The sequence below is a fragment of the Podarcis melisellensis genome, assembly GCF_964234715.1.
Source record: "Podarcis melisellensis genome assembly, chromosome: 5".
Taxonomy (NCBI): Eukaryota; Metazoa; Chordata; class Lepidosauria; order Squamata; family Lacertidae; genus Podarcis; species Podarcis melisellensis.
In genome coordinates this window covers 10,343,156-10,365,730 of record NC_138537.1, presented here as the reverse complement: position 1 = coordinate 10,365,730, position 22,575 = coordinate 10,343,156, and the positions used below count along the sequence as shown (strand labels likewise).

The following is a 22,575-nucleotide window of genomic DNA, read 5'->3' as shown; positions in this document are numbered from 1 at the left end:
GGAGTGGCCTAGCCAGTCTCCAGACCTTAATCCCATCAAAAATCTGTGGAGGGAGCTGAAGGTTCAATTAGCTACACATCAGCCTTGAAATCTTACTGACTTGGAGAGGATCTGCAAAGAGGAGTGGGACAAAATACCCCCTGAGATGTGTGCAAACCTGGTGGCCACCTACAAGAAATGTCTGACCTCTGTAATTGCCAACAATAAGAAATACTTATTTCACTCATTATAATGCACATCAATCTCTGACTTTTGTCTTCTGGGTTTCCGTGGGTTTCCGTGTTGTTATTCTGTCTCTCACAGTGACAATAAACCTACCATTAAAATTATGGACTGGTCATTCCTTTGTCAGGGGGCAAATGGGCAAATTTAGCAGGGGATCAAATACTTTCCCCCCTCACTGTAAGTAGCATGAAGGTTGTGACACACATGAACAAAGGACTGAAATTCTAAAGCATAGACTGCCATTGTCTTGTCTTTTCCCCAGGTTCCAAGTGGAGGATACAGTGTCAGCTTTACCTTTGGATTTCTCTGGCTTCTTTCGTCTTATGTCATAACCTTAACGATTATTAATGTAGGGGTGGGGATTTTTTTTTTTTTTTGCCTGCATGGCTTCTTGTATAAGAATATTAGCACTGAAAGCTGAATGCATTCTTTCTGTCGGTGTTTTATTGAACTTGCACAACCATATATTTTGCAGTGTATAATTTGGCATCTTCAGGATCCTGTTTTTCTTTGTTTCTTTCTTTTGAAGAAAGTTTTAACTCTTACTGCTGAACAAGATGAAAATTTAAATTGTGCTAGTGCCTGTTGAAGGCTAAGGTACTAGGAGGAAGTTGTTTAGTACTTCTGGCAGTGATATAACTTCCTAGCTTGGCCTAAGGTGCACTTCAGGCGGGAATGAAAAATTGTATCACTTATTTGCCCTCAGTTGCCTTCAATTGTACACAGACTTTTTCAGTGAATAACATTCCTACTTTATATATATCCACTTATGTATAAATTTTATAAATTTATATGCCACTCTTCAGCATAAAACTGCCAGGGCAGTGAACATTCAATTAAAAAATTATAATAAAAAAGCAAAAAAGAGACAAAGGAAGAACCTAACCAGTCACATCAGCAGCAACCAAAGCAAGCACTTCTACTTGAGCAATGATGATTTCTTCCCCCTGTGTGAGACCCTAGGTGGCACCCACTGTAATTGGTTCAGAGGTGGGTGGGAGAACCCCCAGAACAGCACATAGAGAGAGGAGAGGGGAGATAATCATTTCTGGCAAGCAAGAATGCTTGCACAGATGGAACTGGAATAATGTTGAATTCCACCCATTAACAGCAGCTCATAAAACAATAAAATCAAGCAGGCGTAAACCTTAAAACTAAAATGACTTGCAAAATACAATGAAATGCCTGGACAAATTTTAAAAACAACACGTGAACTGGGCAAGCTTCCGAGGTGAGCTTCACTTTGTAAGGTGTTTAAAACTTGGGATGACATGGCCAACAGGGACTCCTCTCTTACCACTAATTTCAGGATGGCAAAGGAGACCTGGCGGAAGGTCTCAAATGAAGAATTGCAGGTGGGCTTGTAAGGAATATGGCAGTCCTTCAAGTATCCTGTATCTTATATCACGCTTATATCCAGATATAAGAAACTGGAAAAAATGCTTTTCTGAGCTTGAGTACTTTCCCAAACACAGATGTGTAATGTTAACTTGTGACCATGACTCTAGGTACCTGTCCATGGACAGGCCATGGTAGTAAGAAGATGATCGGTTTTAGCATTGAACTCTGCTAAATGCAATACTTTGATTCCTTGAAAATTATCAGTTACTTTCAAGAGCATGATGGGAAAGAGGAACTGAGCAGAAGGAGAACGTATGTCTGAGAACCCTCATTAATAATACTGTAAGCTCTTACAGAAATATAGGCGGTGCTAGATTTGGGGGCAAGTCCATAGAAAGCATGCTCGTTCATTACTATGCACCTATTTTCAAGGTGTTCTCATATGCTAGAAGTCAATGTTATTTCCTGGAAAACTAATGCTAGCAAGTAAAATTGTCATAAATATTAAAAAAAACAGAAGTACATTTTCAATCAAGATCCTAATTTAAAGGGAATAAATTTGGGATAAAATATTGGTCTTTTTCAACTATTGTTGTGCGTTTTGGGGGAGGAGATGGCTGGGATTTTGCACGTTAATATTTGCTACGTATTGCTTAGTATTGTTAATACGTAAAATCCTGGCAAAAGGGTGACATTGTAAATGGCTCTAAAGAACCCATTTCAATGTAAATCCTAAGGTTCTATCTCTGTGCAGGGGATTTACGTGGGAGAGTCCCATTAATGTTCATGGGACTTATGTGCATAAATCACTTCTGCACTGATGAGAAAATAGACTCCTTAGTATGCAAAATGTCATTTGAAATCAAAGGGCATTTATTTGCATAGGATCCATATGTCTCATAGAACTTCCTGCATTAAAACATTATGAAAGATAGCCAATGCATAGCACCCACTCATATATAAATAACATACTATCTCCTGTAAAATTTTAGCATCTCCTCTACATTAAGAATTATCTGCAATATTTCAGTTTTTAAAATGAGGACTTAAATATCATGATGTTTATAAAACAATATCGCTAGCTATACTTCCAGTCCAGCATTTCTTGTTATTCTTTGCCAAGTGCGGGGGGGGGGGGAATGCTAGGGTTTTTCAAACCAGTATTTAATTCATCTCTTCCCTCCTGATCACCAGCACTCATCAGTGTGTGTTTCCTCCTACCTCCAATAGTACACAGCAACCCTATTCATAGCCATTCATAATTTTTCTCCACAGGCCCTTCTGCTTTCTTGACTTTCAGACTTGGGTGCAGCTTTCTCATAGCTCAAATGTATTTCCATTCTTTCACAGTAGCTGTGCTTTGAGTGGCTTCTAGTGTTGCAGATCATAAATGGGGAGAGGACAGGAAGCACCCATGTGGCATTCTTTTCCATCCCCCCCACCCCCGCAAACCAATATTTTATATTTCCCAGTGCAAAGAGATCTGATACTGAAGCTTGGCTCCAAGCAAAGCTTTGTGACATCCTAAAGGCAGTCAATGGTGAAAAACAGCTATACTTCAATGAATGAAGAATAAAAGGGGCATCAAAATATCATCTTTATCATATTCATATCATAAAGGGATGGATGAGTTCTTGGACCACAAGGCAATAATTCATTTTTAATAAATACCTTAAAATGAAACCTTCATGTTCAGAAACCGTATACCTTGGATTACCAGATTCTGAGCACAATGGGAAGGAATGGCTTTAATTATTCAAATTTAATAAATAAATATAGTAATAATTCTTAGACTCTCTTTTGTACACTACTCAGTTTTGTGATAGTTTTATTTATCTAATTCTTATGAAATATTACTAATGTTTTATTGTTTGCATGTAAACTGCTTAGAGATTTGTAAGTGGTATAAACATATTATAAATAAACTGTGATTGTTTTAGTTTGTTCCTTAATGTCTATGTTGTTGATTTTTATTGTTTTTGGCTGTTCTTATGTTTGTGTTTTAGCTTTTCTTTATACTTTCTTATCTTGCATTTTTTTTATTTGCACAAGCTTTGTGGAACAACCAGCAGATTGGCTTAGTCTGAACCAGAGGAAGTGGTCTGTTGGTTATCTGGGTCCCAACTTCTTTAAATGTGAAGGCTTGGTAGCTAACACAGCTAGTGCATGCAGATCTCTCTGCACTGGTGTAATAAGTCTAAATCTGAATCTCTCTTAACATCCTAGCACTGACTTTTTGCACTAGCTGCAGTTTCCACATACAGTGCATTACAGTGGTCGATTCTTGAGTTTATAATTATTATTAGTTGCACTTTTTTGTCTCAAAAAAAGTCTCAAAGTATTTATGTATGATGGTGTCAAAGTTGCCCAGGGAACCTTGGCAGACCCATTTTTTATGAAAGTGGCCAACTGCCAGTTGAGAGTCCTGGCACTCTGTAAGCAGTCAGTAAAACTAAGGATAAGCACTGATCAATAGATTCGTTCTATGACAGACATAGGTTTTATTAATTATTTGTTTTCGTATCCCCACCCTTTGTCCTACAGGAGTCCAGGCAGCTAGCATCAATAATGAGCTAGCAAAGATAATAGAACAATTATTAAAATGTAGGTATAAAACAGGTAAACACTGAACACCACACCTTGACCAGATGCTGCTGATTGGTTCTACCCATGAAGCACAAAACATAAAAATGCTGAAAACATTATTCCAGGGCTTTCCAGCAGGTGTCACTGTTGGCAAATATAAAATTCAAACTATGCATTTATTTCAAATGATATTGAATAATGCGTTCATTCAAATAATGTGGTGTCTCGAAGAAGTACATGTTAGGGGTTGCTTGTAAAACACACATGCAAGTGTGTTTTATATTCTATCTTAAGTGTGTGTGTTTTTGGTTAATCAGGTTTAATGGGGAATTGGCATATGACATAATAAAAATGAATCATTTCAAATGAAATGGCCATTCTGTTCATTACCACACATAAAATATTGTTTTTCTTTTCTTATCATTTCTTTTCTTATCATTTCTTCTCTTAGACAGTTTACATATCTTCAGTTTTTAATTTTGTCTATTAAATGGCTATGTTAATTATTTGTTTCAATATCTTTTTATATGATGTTCAGAGAGCATAACATAAATATTGTAAATAATGAAATATTTTATACAACTTTAGAAAATACTTTGCCATGCAAACTAGGTAGGAACTGAAATGCTGGCATATATACTGATATATATATTTACTTTTGGAAACAGGCTAGGTTTTAAAATTTTAATATGAGAAGCTTTTTTAAGGCATCAATTTGCTTTTGAATTATTGACCATTATATATTAAACATCATACCATATATTGCTATTGTCAAAAAATTAAGTTATAAATGCAAACTGAATTATATTTAGGAGGGGAAAAAATCATTATTTAATTACATATGTATTTCTTAGAATTATAGAATTTTAGAATTAAAAGGGCCCGGGAGGGTCATTGAGTCCAACCCTCTGTGTTATGGAGTGGAGGGGGCACCAGGATTGGTAGGATGAGGGTGGCCTGGAAGAGAGCACCAGTGGCTGGGGGTCATTGGGACACGGGTCAAGAGGCCTCAGGACCCCCGTGGAACATGGAGAGGCATCAGAGGAGCTGGTGGATGAAGGGCCAACAGGATAGCAGGAAGGCAGCATGAAGTACCAGCAAGGAGGGGCTAGGACCCTGGAGGAACATGACTATATGCCCCTGCTGTCCCCAATGGCCAGGAGGAGGATTACAAATACAGAATGGCTGGGGCAGCAGATATGAAGGAGTGTATAATTGAGAGCACATGACTCACCACCTGAAGCCAGTGACTAGTGGGGTGCCACAGGGTTCTGTCTTGGGCCCGGTCTTATTCAACATCTTTATCAACGACTTGGATGATGGACTCAAGGGCATCCTGATCAAATTTGCAGATGACACCAAACTGGGAGGGGTGGCTAACACCCCAGAGTACAGGATCACACTTCAAAACGACCTTGACAGATTAGAGAACTGGGCCAAAACAAACAAGATGAATTTTAACAGGGAGAAATGTAAAGTATTGCACTTGGGTAAAAAAAATGAGAGGCACAAATACAAGATGGGTGACACCTGGCTTGAGAGCAGTACATGTGAAAAGGATCTAGGAGTCTTGGTTGACCACAAACTTGACATGAGCCAACAGTGTGACGCGGCAGCTAAAAAAGCCAATGCAATTCCTGGCTGCATCAATAGGAGTATAGCATCTAGATCAAGGGAAGTAATAGTGCCACTGTATTCTGCTCTGGTCAGACCTCACCTGTAGTACTGTGTCCAGTTCTGGGCACCACAGTTCAAGAAGGACACTGACAAACTGGAACGTGTCCAGAGGAGGGCAACCAAAATGGTCAAAGGCCTGGAAACGATGCCTTATGAGGAACGGCTAAGGGAGCTGGGCATGTTTAGCCTGGAGAAGAGGAGGTTAAGGGGTGATATGATAGCAATGTTCAAATATATAAAAGGATGTCACATAGAGGAGGGAGAAAGGTTGTTTTCTGCTGCTCCAGAGAAGCAGACACGGAGCAATGGATCCAAACTACAAGAAAGAAGATTCCACCTAAACATTAGGAAGAACTTCCTGACAGTAAGAGCTGTTCGACAGTGGAATTTGCTGCCAAGGAGTGTGGTGGAGTCTCCTTCTTTGGAGGTCTTTAAGCAGAGGCTTGACAACCATATGTCAGGAGTGCTCTGATGGTGTTTCCTGCTTGGCAGAGGGTTGGACTCGATGGCCCTTGTGGTCTCTTCCAACTCTATGATTCTATTCTATGATTCTAAGAGCTAGGCCAGCACCTGAAACCAATGGAGCCAGGACCCAAGTGGTGATTCTGTGACAGTCAACTTAGGACTATAAAAGAGGAGATGTAGCAGGTACTCATGGTTGCCATAGCTTTCCAGGGTGGGCATTTGTTTGACACAAGAGCTGCATAGGAAGGGAACCTTAGAGACTGACAGAGTCAATGGCAATGGAGGGAAATAAGGAGAGCATTGCCCGGACAGTGGAGGAGCATGTGGGTCATGCCGGTACTCTGCTGTGATGCCAGACAGTGGAAGGAAGTGAGGGCAACACGTGCTTTGGGAGAACCATAGCTGCCGACACCTAGGAACCACCAGGGGTAGAGGACTGCAGTGTACATAGCCAGTGCAGAGGAGCAACTGGTCCCAATGTTGGGACTGAGAAGACTGTAGCATGTGGCCTGCTGAACTCAGCACTGGATGCCCATGAAACACCCCACAATGCTGGGATATCAGCTAAATCATCAAGGACAGATGGCCAGCCCACCTCTGCTTAAAAACCTCCAACAAAGGACAGCCCACTAGCTCCTGATGGTGTCTGTCAAACTGGTCTTAACATCAGAAATTTCCTTTCTTGTAACTTGGAACCATTGGTTTGGTCCTACCTTCAAACAGCCCTTCAGATGTTTGAAGAGGGCTATCATATCTGTTCTCAGTCTCCTCTTTTCCAGGCTAAACACATCAAGCTTCCTCAGCCGTCCTTCATACTGCTTGGTTTTCAGACGCTTGGTTATCTTGGTCGCCCTCCTCTGCACATATTCCAGCTTGTTAATATCCTTCTTAAATTGTGGTGCCCAGAACTGGAAACAGTATTCAGGATATGGTCTGAGCAAGGCAGAATAGAGTGGTACTGTTATTTCCCGTAACTTGGACACTATACTTCTGTTGAGACAGCCTAGAATAGTGTTAGCTTTTTTGCTATTGCCTCACATTCTTTATTCATGTTAAGATTATTCATGTTAAGATTGTGGGCTACCAAACACCTGTATCTTTTTCACATGTACTACTGGCAAGCCAGGTGTGCCCCAGGTGCAGCTGGTGGTTAGTTGCCTAAGTGCAGAATTTACATTTGTCCCTGTTGAATTCATTTTGTTAGTTTTGGCCCAGTTCTCTAGTCTGTTAAGGCAATCTTGAATCCTAACATCAGAATAACAAGGTCTTAGGAGAGCTTTCTTAAGAGGCTTCCTTGGTATTGCTGACTTGATTCAGTACCCTGGAGAGCTCCAATGAGGAACTTGCTCTTACAATGGTTGGAAATGGACCAGAACAGGTATCCCAGGCCCTGTAGAGCTTTGTAGGTAAGCACCAGCACTAAGACTACCTCTGAGGGAAAAAGAAGCCCCCTGATGTCTCATCTTTAATGGCAAACCACTGATAATTTGTCTGCTCTCAAAAACCATCATATCACCACTTTTGCAAAGCCCTGCATAATGAGTATGTATTTGACACAGCATTAAAATAAAAGTCCAAAGTCCTGAGGGCACGCAAAACTAGCAGTGCATTGCTTCAGGCCAAGTTTTAAAAAAGAAAAAGAAATGCTAGACAGTTGGGACAGTCTACACACAACTTTTCCTGTGCAAGGCCATTGAAAATATATGGACTTGTTAAGAAGTAAGTTGCACAAGTATTCAAAGTATTCAGTTGACTAACACATCAGTCATGTCTCTGTGGCTTTCACAGGAAAGTCGTCTGGTAGACTGTGCCCAATATCTAAACATTAAACCCACATAGTTGCATTTAATAACCACACTGCACAAATATAGAATTTGATGCAGGGCACAGGTGTAGTATCCTAAAAAATCACATTTGTTTATTTGCTGAAAGTTGTCTCTTTAGCTCTCAAGCTTGCAAAAATTTACTTTATCAAATCATTGATAACCTAGAGAAGCTCTGAACATGATTTCCAGTTGGCAAGGAAAGGAAGCAGATCAGGGAAAAGGGATCTAAGCCTAAACTTCTACCTGATAGACTAATTTTCTGTGGGTAGGATTTTTTTTTATGTCATGCATCCTTCAAATGTCTAGAAGGCTGTACATCCCCCAGTAGATGGGTTTTAAGATCTATATACACTTGGTTGTCCTTACCACTTGCAATAACAGTTGCTTCAGCACATTGGCATAGTTGTCAGAGGGGAACAAGGTTTTAACTGCATACACAAATTTGCTTGTAAACTTTAATAATAAAAAATGTATTTGGCATAACATGATGGTCTTAGACCACTTGACAAACACTGATAAACCTCTCCATTATTACAGCTGTCCATACTTTAAGACTTGTTCTGAGGATTTAGGCATTTCCCCCCCCCCTTTATTTTACAACCATCACATTTTGACATTCAGAAGCTATAATGTAAGACACAGAAATAAAAACATTCTGTCTCTTTATCTTGTTCTTTTTATGAGCACTGAAATCTGGTTTTAGGAGAAAACAGCTTCAGATATGTAATTCAAAAAGTCCTTCTGCCTGCATTGTTAAACCCACAAACCTTCCTTTCTTGAATGTTTCATTGCATGAATTCAGTGTAAAGGAAATGCTTCATTCTAATGGCAGATGCTCGCTTCCAAATGCTATAGATGTATATTTGCAGCTTACATTTACAGGCATTTTAGTACTAACTTTTTAATTAAAATTTTAAAATAAAAATAAATACAAATGTGATTTAAGATTAAGCTCAAACATATAACAGAGACTCAACAATTTATCTTAGTGGACAGGAATTTCTTTATTTCATATTTGCCCGATTATTTTGCAGGGGCATTCCTAAAACATGGAATTGCATCTCTTTCTGTGTGGATTAGGCAGGGTCATCATCAGTCTTCTGCCTCCTTTCCCAAGGGAGAAGCCACCCTATTCTCTGAACCAACCCTCTCTAAGGTTTGGTTGGGCTGGGTTTGCCTGAATTTCCTAGGAGTGATGTCAGTAGAATTTTCTCTCGTGCTTGTAAGTGCTTTATTGTCTTCTCTCCTGCTATGTTTTCTTAACCCATTGGCTTCCTTCTGTTACTATATGCCTATTCTGCCCCCACCCCTCCCTGTGTTCTTTATTGTTTTCTCTGTGGACTCTCTCATCTTTCTGTTCTGTTTAGTGTTCCTCCCCTCAATTACCCCTTAGGTTTGGGGCAAAATTCACACTGATGCAGCTGCAGGATAATTATTTTACTTTTTAACATCAGAGTAATTCTAGTGAGATTGTGTTCTCTTGTTCAGAGTTTAGCTGGTGCTGCCTTCATAGTCTGCTTGACAGGAACACCATTTTATCTTCTCCATTGCAACATCCTTTTAATCTGCTGAGGCATGTGTGTTTTTCCTGGGCTTAATTTGTGCCAGAGATATCAGATCTTAAAATAGAAACAAGAAGAGTAATGCCAAATAAATGGGTTTCTGAGAATATGCAGTTTGTCTTTCCCTCGCCATGGCTAATGTGCACACAAGCTGGTATTAGGGGGTACAGATTTGTGGTATGAGGTTGCATGCTCTCAAGTAGACTTGCATGAGCCCTGACTCTTCTACTTTTAGAAATTCACTGCAAGGTGTTTTTATTAGCTTCAGGGAAGGTAAGTTAGTTGGTTTGTATTCTTACAGAGCTTTTTTTTAAAAAGTTGTATTTTATAAATATAGGGCGACACCAAACTGTCATACTAAGATTAGAGCCATTGGATTTTAGAAACTTAACTCAATTTATTTCAGTGAGTTTAGGGTGAATACAGTATAAGCAACATTGGGTATCACCCCAACAAAAGAAATTGGGTAATAATACATGATGAGCTTTTTAATCATGAATTTTTGAACCTTGATTGTAACAATTGTAATGATACTCTCCCTTTCTCCCATGTTGAAAAAGAGCAAACAGAACCAGCAGCAGAAAATCACTGGGTGGGTAGGTGGAATCCAAAGCAGATGCTTTCAACTCTTTATTAGGGAATTAGGTTTTGAGCTGATGCTGTTCCTTGAAGAAAACAACAGGAGCAGTAATGAATCCTCAAGCTAGTACCCAAAAATAATTATTGATAATGACTAATTCTGAGTAAGCTGCCCTAGCTTTGTCCTTGTTTTTTTCTCTCTCTATCTTTTATCAAAAAATGTAAGGTGCAATTTACACGGATCAATAAATCATTATTTAGCACAGTCTGAGGCCTTTATTGGGTTTGGTTTTTTTAAAATTTGGTTTGCTTTTTGTCTTTTCCTGTGCTCTGCTTTAGGGGCAGACTCTATAAAATCATGTAAGTATGGTCATCTGTCAGATGCTTTAGCTGAGATTCCTGCATTGCAGGGGTTGGACTACAGGACCCTTGGGTCTCTTTCAACTAAAAGATTCTATGATTGTATGATTCTATGATAATTAATATCCTAAGTGAAGGAATAAATAAATAAATAAATAAATAAATAAATAAATAAATAAATATCATAGAATCTTAGATTTGGAAGTGGACCCTATGGGTCATCTAGTTGAACCCCCTTCAATGCAGGAATCTTTTGACCAAGGGTGCTGAAACCCACAACCCTGAGATTAATAGAACCCACAATCTCGTGTTCTGTCAACTGAGCTATGCTCTATAATAAGCTACCTCCTAACCCCCATTTTATCCAAAGAACTCCTTGCTTTTGTTTCTTGAAACGAGAGCTACAACTATTGATTCACAGTGTCTAAAAACTCTAGTTCCACCATGTCGAGCCACATTTATACAATCCTTACTCCCAGAAAGATTATAAACCTTGATAATTCCATCCTCTTGGTAAGCAAGCTATTAAAGTTTTACAGTTCTTCCTTTTACCATACAGTGGATAGATGGGCAGATATTTCCTCCCACCCTTCAGTTTAGAAACATTAATGTGCAATTATTTGCATAGTTTCCATACACTACTTCCATAACAAGCACAAGTGTTTCCACTGGGGGAAATTTAGCTTGACTTTGGAGGAAATGGCTCTGCTGCCTTTGCTCTGCCTACTTGTCTCATTCTCTCTGAACCTAAGATGTACTTTCACTTTTGGTTTGCTGTATCTAAATTAGCATACCCTCCAAGTGTCCCGATTTCCAGGGACAGTTCTGGAATTATGAACATTATGGCTTCTGATTTGATCCTGGGATGTGCCTATGTCCCTCACCAGTACCACCAGCTCTGAGCTCAGGGCGAAGGGTGAGCCAGTGCTTGACCTGAGCAACAATGACAGCTGCAGTAACTGCTGCGAGAGAGCATCCTATTGCTGCTGGCCTCCTCCCTTGGACAATTCGTAGCGGTTGCTGGAGAGTGTGTTTTTTATTTTTGAAAGTCTAACAAAGAATAAAATAAATTAATCAGGATTAAGAGGTTTTCTCAGGACAGTGAAGGGGGGGTGCTGTGTGCTGTGTAATGGTAGGTTTCCTTTTTGGTTTCCTTTTTCTGATGGGAGATGCTCTGCATGGAGGGGGTAGGACAAAAATGTGGGGGATTTGAGGAGGGTCAGCTGTGGGGGGGTGTAGTGAGAAATGCACTTATTTTCATCTGGGGAGTGTTGGAGGGTATGCATCAGGGCCTGATTCTACACCACTTGCTACCTGGAAGTCATTAGCATGTGCAGGGCCACTGTGCAGGGCCTCAGGAGTGCATGCACCAAAGGATGCTGCTGTCAGTTCTTGTGAAACACTGCTATTATGCAGTAAAACCTTGGACTGGGCTCTTATTATGATAACTGGTGACAGATTGACCAGGACATTTGAGTAGAGTGTTTTAAATATCTTCTGTAGGTCTCAGGAGATGAAGATATATTTCTCAGTGTTTCCTTTTAATCAAATTACTTGCCTGATAAAAATATTTTATATTGTCACTCCTTTTTTGTATTGTTGGCTTTGACAAATCAGCTCACTGATATGTACAAATCAGCTACTGTCTGTTCAATATTTAATACCCTGGGTTTTGTAGGTCAGTGCTTATAATCAGAATTCACTTCTCATTTCACAATATCTAAAGAAAAGTGGGGGTTTGGTTTCCTTTCCACCTTATTTGAGGAAAAGATGTGAAAATCCCATTATCTTTATAAACTGCTCAAACACAGAATACTAATTGGACACCAATTCATTAATTCTTTTCCATTGAGATGATTCTAGAAGCATGAGGTATTTCACAGAAAAAGGAGTACTGAGAAAGCTGTGTCTATTATCACAACATAGTCAAAGGCCTTACTCCTCAAAGTTCAGTTCAATGGAATAAAAATAAACATAGATATTCTAAGAATATTTAAAATTGAGTTTTGTGCTGCTGGATGGTCCACCTCCATTTATCTACCAGACATACAATACAGGTAATAGTAATATTAGTTTTTCACTCTCTGACTTCTTTCTATGTGTCAGTCAGCAAAAGGATGGAGACTTTGTAGAAATAAATATAATAGAATACTCATTATCCAAACATCCATTGTCTGAAACTCTGTAGTCACAGAAACCAGTTTGGCACCATCACAGCCTTAGGTCAACAGCAACCCTTGTAAATTTTAAATTTTGTCCAATTTATTCATGCCTGATTCCTACTCCTACCCCCAAATGTTTTGACCACTGAGTATTTGGAATAACATTGTACTATATATACATATTGCAGGTTTTCTACAGATTTTTAAGATTTGAAATAGAAAAGGCTAGTGGCCTTAGAGTTCACTGTCAAAATGGTTTTGAAATTCAAGCAGCTCTTTGTAAGACAAAGAAACTGTGAAACTTAGAACTCACTCTAAAATTCAGTCACTTAAAGCAGAAACTCTGAATTTAAAGGACAGGCCTCCCATTATTTTTCTTTTGCCTTTTTTGATGTAGAATCTTGTATTACCGTATGTCGTTTGAATTTGCTGTGTATAATCTATTCTGCATTTGTTTGAGCTTACAGTATTCTCACTATGAATTATTTTTCCTTCTTTATGGAGTTAATTAAAGTTAATACTCAAGATCCACATATGTTTATGCTAGTTCTACAGAAGTAATGGGTTGAGAAGGCAATGGGAGTGACAGACCAAGCAATGTCCATACATACCCCAAAAGCAGATTGCCCAAGGAACCTATTGCCAAAGTCACCACTCACATGAGACATCCCTGCTGCCTCTGGATAGGGGGCATTCCTCAAGGACCCATTCTGTTCTTGGAAACTGCAGTACTAAATGCTTGTGCTGGTTTACCAGAACTAAATGGATGAATGCAGCTTAGGAACACAGGAAGTTGTGTCAGGCTGTTGGTCCACCTACTTCAGTATTGTCTTCATTGTCTGGCAAAAGTTTTCTAGGATTTCAGACAACTGTTAATCAATCTATGGCCTTTTAAGTGAAGGTGGGGTTATTGTCTTTTTAATTATGTGTTCTAATTTGTAAACTGCCCTGTAGTCTCTTGATGAAGGGCGGCGTATAAATTTAATAAATACATAATTCGTAAAGAGGTGTTGTGGCACTGTAATATGGATGGTGATAATCATGTTCACTTGGAGGAAATATAGAATAGAAATGTAATAAAATGTTGCTTGGGCTGTCTGATCAATGGCACATACTGAAAGTTTGAAGCATCTGTAGCATAACTGTTGGAACACTATCTGCAAAATCTCATCATTGGTAGAGCATGCATGCAATTAAAACAGATGCCAGGCAATACAAGAATTCCTTCAAAATAATGCTTTGAATATTAGTCAAGTCAAATCAAGCTCTTCATTTGTGATTAGCATTATTAAGAATTACAGTCATGGAGCATGGATACTCCTGGGTTAATGAATGCAAACGCAACTGCAAGGAGGTGTTTTTAAAAATCAGAAACTTTATTAAAATGTAAATTTTAATTTTTAATCAAATTAGATATTTCTTTTCATTTTCTAGTCTCAGAAAAATTATATAATTTGCTCCCCTTAAAATAGTGCCGACTGTTAACAAATTTAGTAGCTAGTGCTCAAAGAGGATGTTAAAAAGCACTTCAAATAACATGACAATCTCATCTTTACAGTAATACCAGGTTGTTAATTAGCTGAGCTACCCAAATACTGAGATTATAGTTAAAATGGCTCTGAGTAGGAGGTGATAATGATGCGCTGCCTGTTTTACAACACATTATATGCAGTGCACATTAATTCCAGTTTTTTTAAAAAAAATTCCATCATTATTAAAAAGCTCCCATTTTAAAGAGTGAAATCACTCTGAGAGAAGCTTACCTTATTAACCATGTCTATAATAGATACTGCTATATCTGGCAATAGGAAGATACGTCAAAGTATGTTAAAGGAAGAAGTTGGCTCTTTAATCAGCTGCAAGACAGAAACACCAGCGCAAATTAAAAAAAAAAAGATGAATAATTCTGGAAATGCTGCTTTTGGAAAAAGAAATAGTTTTAATCTTGAGCTACAAAAATTTTAAATGATACACATGGGAATTGTCTTCCCATGAATATAATTTTCTTGCAGATTCATGCCAATAAAGGAAATGAAGTATCCAATACAGCCGAAAAAGAAAAGGGAGGGGGGAGGGTTTACAAACAATAGGCGGGGTACTAATACATTTTTTTGGGTGCACTATGGCTAAAACGATTGGCCCAGATTCAGCTAACAAGTCTTGGTAACAGAAGACCACACAAGTACTTCTGCTAGTGCAATGCGGCTTCCCCTCCTCTCTTCCCCACCCCCGTGGTCTGCCCTAAATTGGCTTGGGGTTGTGTGTGGCCAGAGAACCCCCAGAGTAGGGTGTAGGGTGGAGGGAGTGGATCTTTCCATCTGGTAAGCTGACTGAAATCTGGCAAGCTGAAACGGCTGCCATATCACTATGCTGAATTTCTCCTGTTGAGTTTAAATAAGAGAATTTGGCTTTTTTTAAAACAACAACAACAACAGTTCAGTCATTTTTACTTGGTTCTCACATGCATTTTAGCCCCTAGGTAATGCTGGCCTTCCTGTTGGCAGACCTGGCAAATGTGCTGATTTGATTGGTAGACGGTGGCTAATTTCTAAAAAGAAAAGCACCAGGACTTTCAGCTATAGCAGGGGTTGCTAACCTTTATGGGCCAGTGGGCATGTTTGGAATTTTGAGTGTGTCATGCTGCAAGTCACAAAATGGCTGCCATGGTGTGTATGTGGTATAATTCACAATGGGGGCACGCATAACACAACGTAACTGCCACATCTAAAAAAGAGACATTAACACAAAATGGTGGAGGCATGCCCGTCTATCAGTGGGAAATAGGTTAAGAACAGTAGGGAGGGAGGGTATCTAATCTTTGCATCTAATAAAATGTGGGCATGTTTACAGGTGCATGTTCAATGTCGGAGACATTAAGCTGGAACATTGTAGGAGAGAGACTAAACAGAACTGAGCAGGGAGGGCAAAATGTCTATCATGAATTATGCATTTTTGAGGGGATATTTACTGAGACCCCTTGTGGACACAAAGAGGTGCTAACAAGTGCACCCAACTTGTGACCCCTAAGCTACAACCTGTGGTTACTCAGTAGTGAAGGAAATGCACTTTGAATGTGCTTATAGACCTTCTTAACTTTATTATTTCTTCACATTCTTCTTGGAATTTAAGATTTTTCTCGAATTAATTCCTAATGGTAGACTGTTTAGAGAGAAGGGACATGATATGGCATGGCCTAGATAGAGGCCTAAGGGCTGCAAGGCTACATTTGATCTCCAGACCTGAAGTTCCGCATCCCTACACTGGGACCCTTTTCAATGCAACTCATGGGATGCACTCTTGGAAGGAAAGATGTGCCTTCCTATACAACTCCCAATATGAAGACATACTCACATCTGTATGCAACATCTGTGCCACTACACATCCCCAAGACATACACACGGTATCTATTGCATGCTTTGTGGTACATGAGCATCCCTGGAACATGACTTTTACCATCCGTTGCACCACTTAGCTTCAACTAGTATTATATTTGCTTTTTTTCTTATTTTTTCTGAACTGATTATTGATAGCTTTGGAGTACTCTGAGTGAAATGTGGCACCACTTGGATTATCTTTAGGGCTACATTTGGGGTTTCACATCAGAGGCAGACTAGATCTTATGTGATCTAATGATCTAATGTGAAGCATTGCTTTGAACCATAGAGGGCATTTAAATACATCACAAAACTAAAACCTGTGTTAATGTTTTTGGAAAATATTATTATTTTGCCACATTTAGTAGTTGTTTACTATATGTTTAAAAACTTTATTTCTGCACTGCTTCCTCCTACTGACTTAAATGATCTGTATTTTTACATATGCTTTATTCATTGTATTAAGCTCTTTTGGTAGCTATACTGATTCCTTTGGATGCTTAAGAATAGTTGAGAATATTGACTTCTGGCAGATTGATCAACGATGACTACTTAATTAGCTGGAGCGTGTCAGCCTATGATCAGGCTGTCTTCTGCTTGAATGCCCCTGGATGCAGTGATCTATACTACAGAAACCCAGTTAACTGCTTGATGGTATCTCAGAGAGTTTTTCAAAACCTCATCCTTTTTGTTATTGATCAAGCAACAAATATATCACAGTCATACACATCCATAAGAAAAGAAAATCTAATACAAATTGTATAAAAAGTCATACCAATGAAATGGAGAATAGTTTAACAGCATGGATCCATATGGTTTTTCTCTGAGATTAGCTGAATTATCTGAAGTCCCAAAGATGGGAATTCTAGTCTATATTCCTTGCCAAATTTATCAGTATATATTATCCTATATTTGTGGAGAGGCTTTTAATATGAGATTGAATAAATCTGTCAAACTAAGAGGTAGTTTGAATATTGACTCAATTTGTACCAGATTATCTATAGTCATTTTGTTGTGACTCTCTTCTTGGAAGTCTTTATTATTTATTTTAGATTTTTATATACCGCTTAATATTTAGAATTTCCAAGTGGTGTACATAAAATGTTAAATAAACTATACTGTGAATAAGAAGAATTAAAATTCACAATAAAGGCAGAAAATTACCTTAAAATGCCCTCTGAAATGGCAAGGTCTTTGTCAAGTGCTTGAAGTTTACGAGGGAGGGGGTCTGACAAATCTGAATGCACCGCTTCTGGTAGTTACAAGCTAGAGTAGTCTGTCGTCATCAACAGTTGATTCACCTTTAAATTATAGAATTTCTCTCCATCCATTGGTTTGGAGTAGGTAACACTTTGGCTGCAGTGGAATAATCAGGAGCCTTAGAAAACACTCCCTATTGTTCCTCTGAAAGCAGGGCTTGCTTTCAGCAAACCCCCTAGGATTGTATTTATTTGCGAGCTCCTCAATAGAACCAGTCTCTTCTGAAAGCAGAGCTTGCAGTCAGTACTGAATGTAAGCTCTAAGTCTTGCTTTTGACAGGGATTGTTGAATTCAAGCTGCAGGTGCAAATCAAGAACTGAAGAATCAGGAACACAGAGCATACTCAAAATACTTTCTTTGAAGTTGATTCACTTGACAACATATGGCATCAGGTGATTGACAGGTGGGTGGCCCTATCCACCTCTCAAAAGTGACCTAGGTAGAAGTTCTAGATCTGGCCCACCAAATAGATCCAGGTTGTCACACTAAGGTATAAATTATTTCTTACGTTGCTGTACTACATATTGTTACAAAAGTTGGATGCCAATCCCAATCTCTGCTAAACTGTGGCAAGATTCCATAGGATTCCAGGCACTCACCCAGGGTCTGTGTTCCTCTGAGAATCAAGATGCATCAGAGACTCTCTTGTCTTTAGAAATATGGTTTAATGACACATATGTACACCTTTAGTTTACGTAAGGGGAGTATAGATTTTACAGCATGGTCATCTCAAGAGGGGCTTGTTCCCCACAGCAGTGCAGCACTGGAGTCCAAGCCATCTTTCCCAGCCTACTTTCAGCCAGCCAGTAAAGATGTGTCTGACCTTTTTTCAGCTATCCCAAGCCGCATGCCAAAGGGCCCAAACTCATCCAGTGACATCACACAAAGTTACCCTGACAATGTTTCTAGTCTCCTGCTTCTGTTCATACCTCAGAGCAGGGGGCGGGGGGAGGACAGTTCTCTTGCAATGCCAATGTCCCCCAATAGCTCTGTATTGTTTCTTAATGGTCCAAGCTTGGCCAGGTCATTTTGCATAGACTAGCCCAGGAATTCCTGTGCAGCTTGTATTTTCCCTTCATATCCCAAATAATCAAAATCCTACCATTTATTAATTTATTCTATTCATTAATAGATTCTGTTACTTCATATCTGTAACAATATCATGAGGGAACTTCTGTAGATGATATTAACATGCCAAATCAGGTGTTGTACTCCTAGGGCTCTCAAATAATATTTCTGTTTGCTTGTCTCCTATACTAGCATGTTCAATATTATTTAACATTGCTTTGAATAAATTGGGACATCGGTTAAGATTGTGAGAGGAAGCTTCTCAGCAAGGCTTAAAGATTTGTTATTGAAAACATTCAAATATAAAAAATAAAAGAATTTTAAGATACTTTTTAATCTCTCATAATAACTACAGTGGCACCTCGGGTTACATATGCTTCAGGGTACATACACTTCAGGTTACAGACTCCGCTGACCCAGAAATATTACCTTGGGTTAAGAACTTTGCTTCAGGATGAGAACAGAAATTGGGCTCCAGCGGTGCGGTGGCAGCGGGAGCCCCCATTAGGTAAAGTGGTGCTTCAGGTTAAGAACAGTTTCAGGTTAAGAACAGACCTCTAGAATGAATTAAGTACTTAACCCGAGGTACCACTGTATAGCAGTTTTTCAATATATCCCCTTTTTAAATATGTACCTGAAAATAATGCCTATTCAATTATTCTGAAGAAATAGGCACTCAGAGTGTATAACTAATTTATTAGCCAGAAACAAAAGTGCTCCTAAAGAATGCTATCTAAGGGGGCAGTCCTATGTAAAGATCTGCTGGGGTGAGCAGTTTAGGATGCAGCAGATCTCTAGGATTGCTCTCTTCCTCCATTAGTAGCTTGCTGCATTTCTGTGTTAAGCCCCGGGGGGGGGGGGAGAAGCCCATTTCTCAGCATTTAGCACAGAAATGCAGTCATTTTTTAACAAAGCAGTCTTGACCTGAACTAATGAAGGCCCTTGACACATATATCCATGTATGACCATTTGTAAAAGAAGGTACAATGATGGTGGTGGCTGTGTCTTAAAGACTTTTCAGGAAATATGAAGCAGTAAAACAACATAAGTAGCCACCGAGTGGTTAGACTTAAGTTATTGTGATGATATTGCTTTGCATAAGTCATGCTTCTTCTTTCTCAGCAAGACTTTTTCTTCTTTATGTTTAACAACTGTCTTTAATCAGGCATTACACCAATTTACTTGGGATACACGTTAAGCTTGTCATTTTTCTGGATCCCCCTAGATTTCTTTTAAAAATGGATTCTACCCTGCCATGTAAAGCTTGCTGCTTATTTGTAATCAGATCTACTTATGGGTTAGCAACCTAGCTTGCTGCTAGAAATGGGAGGCTAGAGCTCTTATTTTTTTTACAAATATATATGTCCCCAAACTATTACACCTATCTGCATGCTTGTAGAGGAGAAATACCTCTTGTCCAGACATGGTGAGGAATATTGTTGAGAAGTTATGTGTTACTCTTTGCCCACTTCATAGTTTTCAGAAAGAATTGCCACAGTAGTACTTTCAGGTAACTATTCCAGGGTATCTTTTAAAATAATAATTTTATTACTGTATTATTATTATTCATTCCCCACCCAGACCTGCATTAACTTGCTGGTCTGGTAGATGTTTTCAGTAGGCTCAGTAGTCTGGGATACTTATTTACTCGTAAATCTGCTGGTGAGTAGTGTAGCACCTTTACTGGTTAAATTAAGACAATAGTGCCTATCTATGCCTGGATGAACTTAGGTGGCCATTTGCAAAGTTGCCATCTCTCAGCCTCAATTTCTGCTTTGTAAAAGATGGAAATATTGATGACCTACCTCACAGGATTGCCGTGAGGGCGGACAGTATAAAGGTTGTCAAGCACATTAGAAGTTCTATATACATGATAAAATAATATGTTGCTTTTAAAATGATTAGGGAAGGAATTTTGTTAGGCATTAGATTTGATTTATCTTAACAAAGTGTTTGCAGTCATAATTAAGAGGTATATTAAGCTTGGCATCAATTAGACAAATTGATGTGAGCATATGATTGGGTCCTGAGAGGGTTAGATTTCTCCCAGCTGTGAAAGAGATCATTTTGAAAGAGGAAAGGATAATTAGTAAAATAGCAGGTTCAGCTGAATGAATATGAGTGGGTTAGTTTTTGAACTTTGACAGTCTGAGGTCGATGGCTCTGGCATCTAATTGTGTGAAGAAGAAATTTTAATTTCTTTTTAGAAAAAAAATGTGGAGAGGGAAATATCATTAAACATCTTCCAAAGGTATTCATACTTTCTTTTGCCTACAAGATCTTAGAGCGTGCTGGAGCTTTAGTCAAGAAGTTGGTCTCTTGACTCTCCCGTTGTCATTTTTGTTACTGCCTGCCCATGCTTCAAGGAGTGTGATAAAAGTGTTCCTCTTTGGCCTCTTTTGACCATTGTAATAGCAGGAGCTCAGTGAATGTTCTTCTGTGCATTATTTCACTCCATGTTGACTTTAGTATTAATTCTATTTTTGAAAGGGGTTCTCTTCTTTTCTTTTCATTTTGAATGTTGCTGGGCATTGCCGAGCATTTTTGCTTGTTTTGTTTCCATTTCGTTTTTTTAGAAAGTGCTGTGCTTGTGGAAGAGAAACTTCCTACCAGAGACAAGCATGATTAATGTTAGATTTCCGTTGGTGAGGAACACAAAGAGGATTCTTGTCTGAAATACACCAAGCACTATCTCAACAATTGCTTCTCAAGAGTGAAGGCCATCCATATGGGGAAAAAGTAGTGACAGCAAATGGCATCAATGAGTCCTTAAAAGAATCAGAGCACAGGCCCATGGCACAAATAAGCTTAAAATTTGCATATTAATTTAAGAACATATAGCACCTGCTGAAAATTAAAGAAAAATATTTAAGCAGCATGCAAAACTTAATATATAAAAGCAAATATAAAACAATATGTTAAACATATACCTGTGTGTGTACATAAAGATGAACATTTAGGTTGAAAGCTGCTCTATAAGCAATTTTTTTTTAAGTGAAAGAATGGCAGGAGCCTGGTGAAAAGATCTGTAGCTTGGGTGCCTTGGCCCACACTCTATAAACACCCACAATTCCTGATCAGCCTCTGGAATCCTAGATCCCCAGTTTAGAGAACATTGTCCATGCAGTCCCTGACCTCTGACAAAAGCTTGGTTTTCATCAAGCACTTCAGCTTAGCACTGTTGATCTGAGGTTATGGTTATGGTTCCTAAGAAGCCATCTCATCACTGAGAGCCAGTGTGGTGTAGTGGTTAAGAGCAGTAGTCTCGTAAACCGGGTTCACGTGTCCGCTCCTCCACATGCAGCTGCTGGGTGACCTTGGGCCAGTCACACTTCTGTGAAGTCTCTCAGCCCCACTCACCTCACAGAGTGTTTGTTGTGGGGGAGGAAGGGAAAGGAGAATGTTAGCCGCTTTCAGACTCCTTAAAGGGAGTGAAAGGTGGGATATCAAATCCAAACTCTTCATCAAACCTATTTTCCAAGTGTTTAGAAATTTGTACCAAAAGTGTACTACTGACTTCCACCAAAAAAAAAAGAAAAAAGAAGAAGAAGCCACATTACACTGTTCTCTATTATTTTGCCTGACTTTTCGCTCTGGATTTACAATCCCTAACTTGGCAAGGTACCTCACTCATTCATGAGCATGACTTACTCAAAGGAACTACCATATTTTTCGCTCTATAAGACGCACCAGACCACAAGACGCACCTAGTTTTTGGAGGAGGAAAACAAGAAGAAAAATATTCTGAATCTCAGAAGCCAGAACAGCAAGAGGGATCGCAGCAATCCCTCTTTCTGTTCTGGCTTCTGGGATAGCTGTGCAGCCTGCATTTGTTCCATAAGATGCACACACATTTCCCCTTACTTTTTAGGAGGGAAAAAGTGAGTCTTATAGAGCAAAAAATACAGTAATTGTTTATATTAGAAAGGTTCCATCCAAGCCTACCAGTGCTATCAATGCTGCCTATTGGAAAAACCTTTACTCTTTGACCAACTCCTCCTAGATGACAAGGAACAATTGCCTGCATATCTGAAGCATTCTGTTTAGCAAAGCAACAAGCAATAATACTTCAATAACATGACTGGCGCTG

At 39.0% G+C, this 22,575-nt stretch overlaps 1 protein-coding gene across 14 annotated transcripts in view; it reads left to right on the top strand.

The window, feature by feature from the left end:
• Window positions 1-22,575, top strand: part of LOC309369918 (uncharacterized protein) — a 456,081-nt gene that overhangs the window by 64,195 nt on the left and 369,311 nt on the right. Inside the window, exon 5 of one of the 14 annotated variants that reach the window (XR_014168279.1) lies at window positions 3,039-3,357. The exons of the other annotated variants lie outside the window; for them this stretch is intronic. The gene's annotated coding sequence lies outside the window, so the exon portion shown is untranslated. Of the gene's footprint in view, window positions 1-3,038; window positions 3,358-22,575 lie in introns of those variants that run through there. 14 annotated transcript variants of the gene reach the window in all.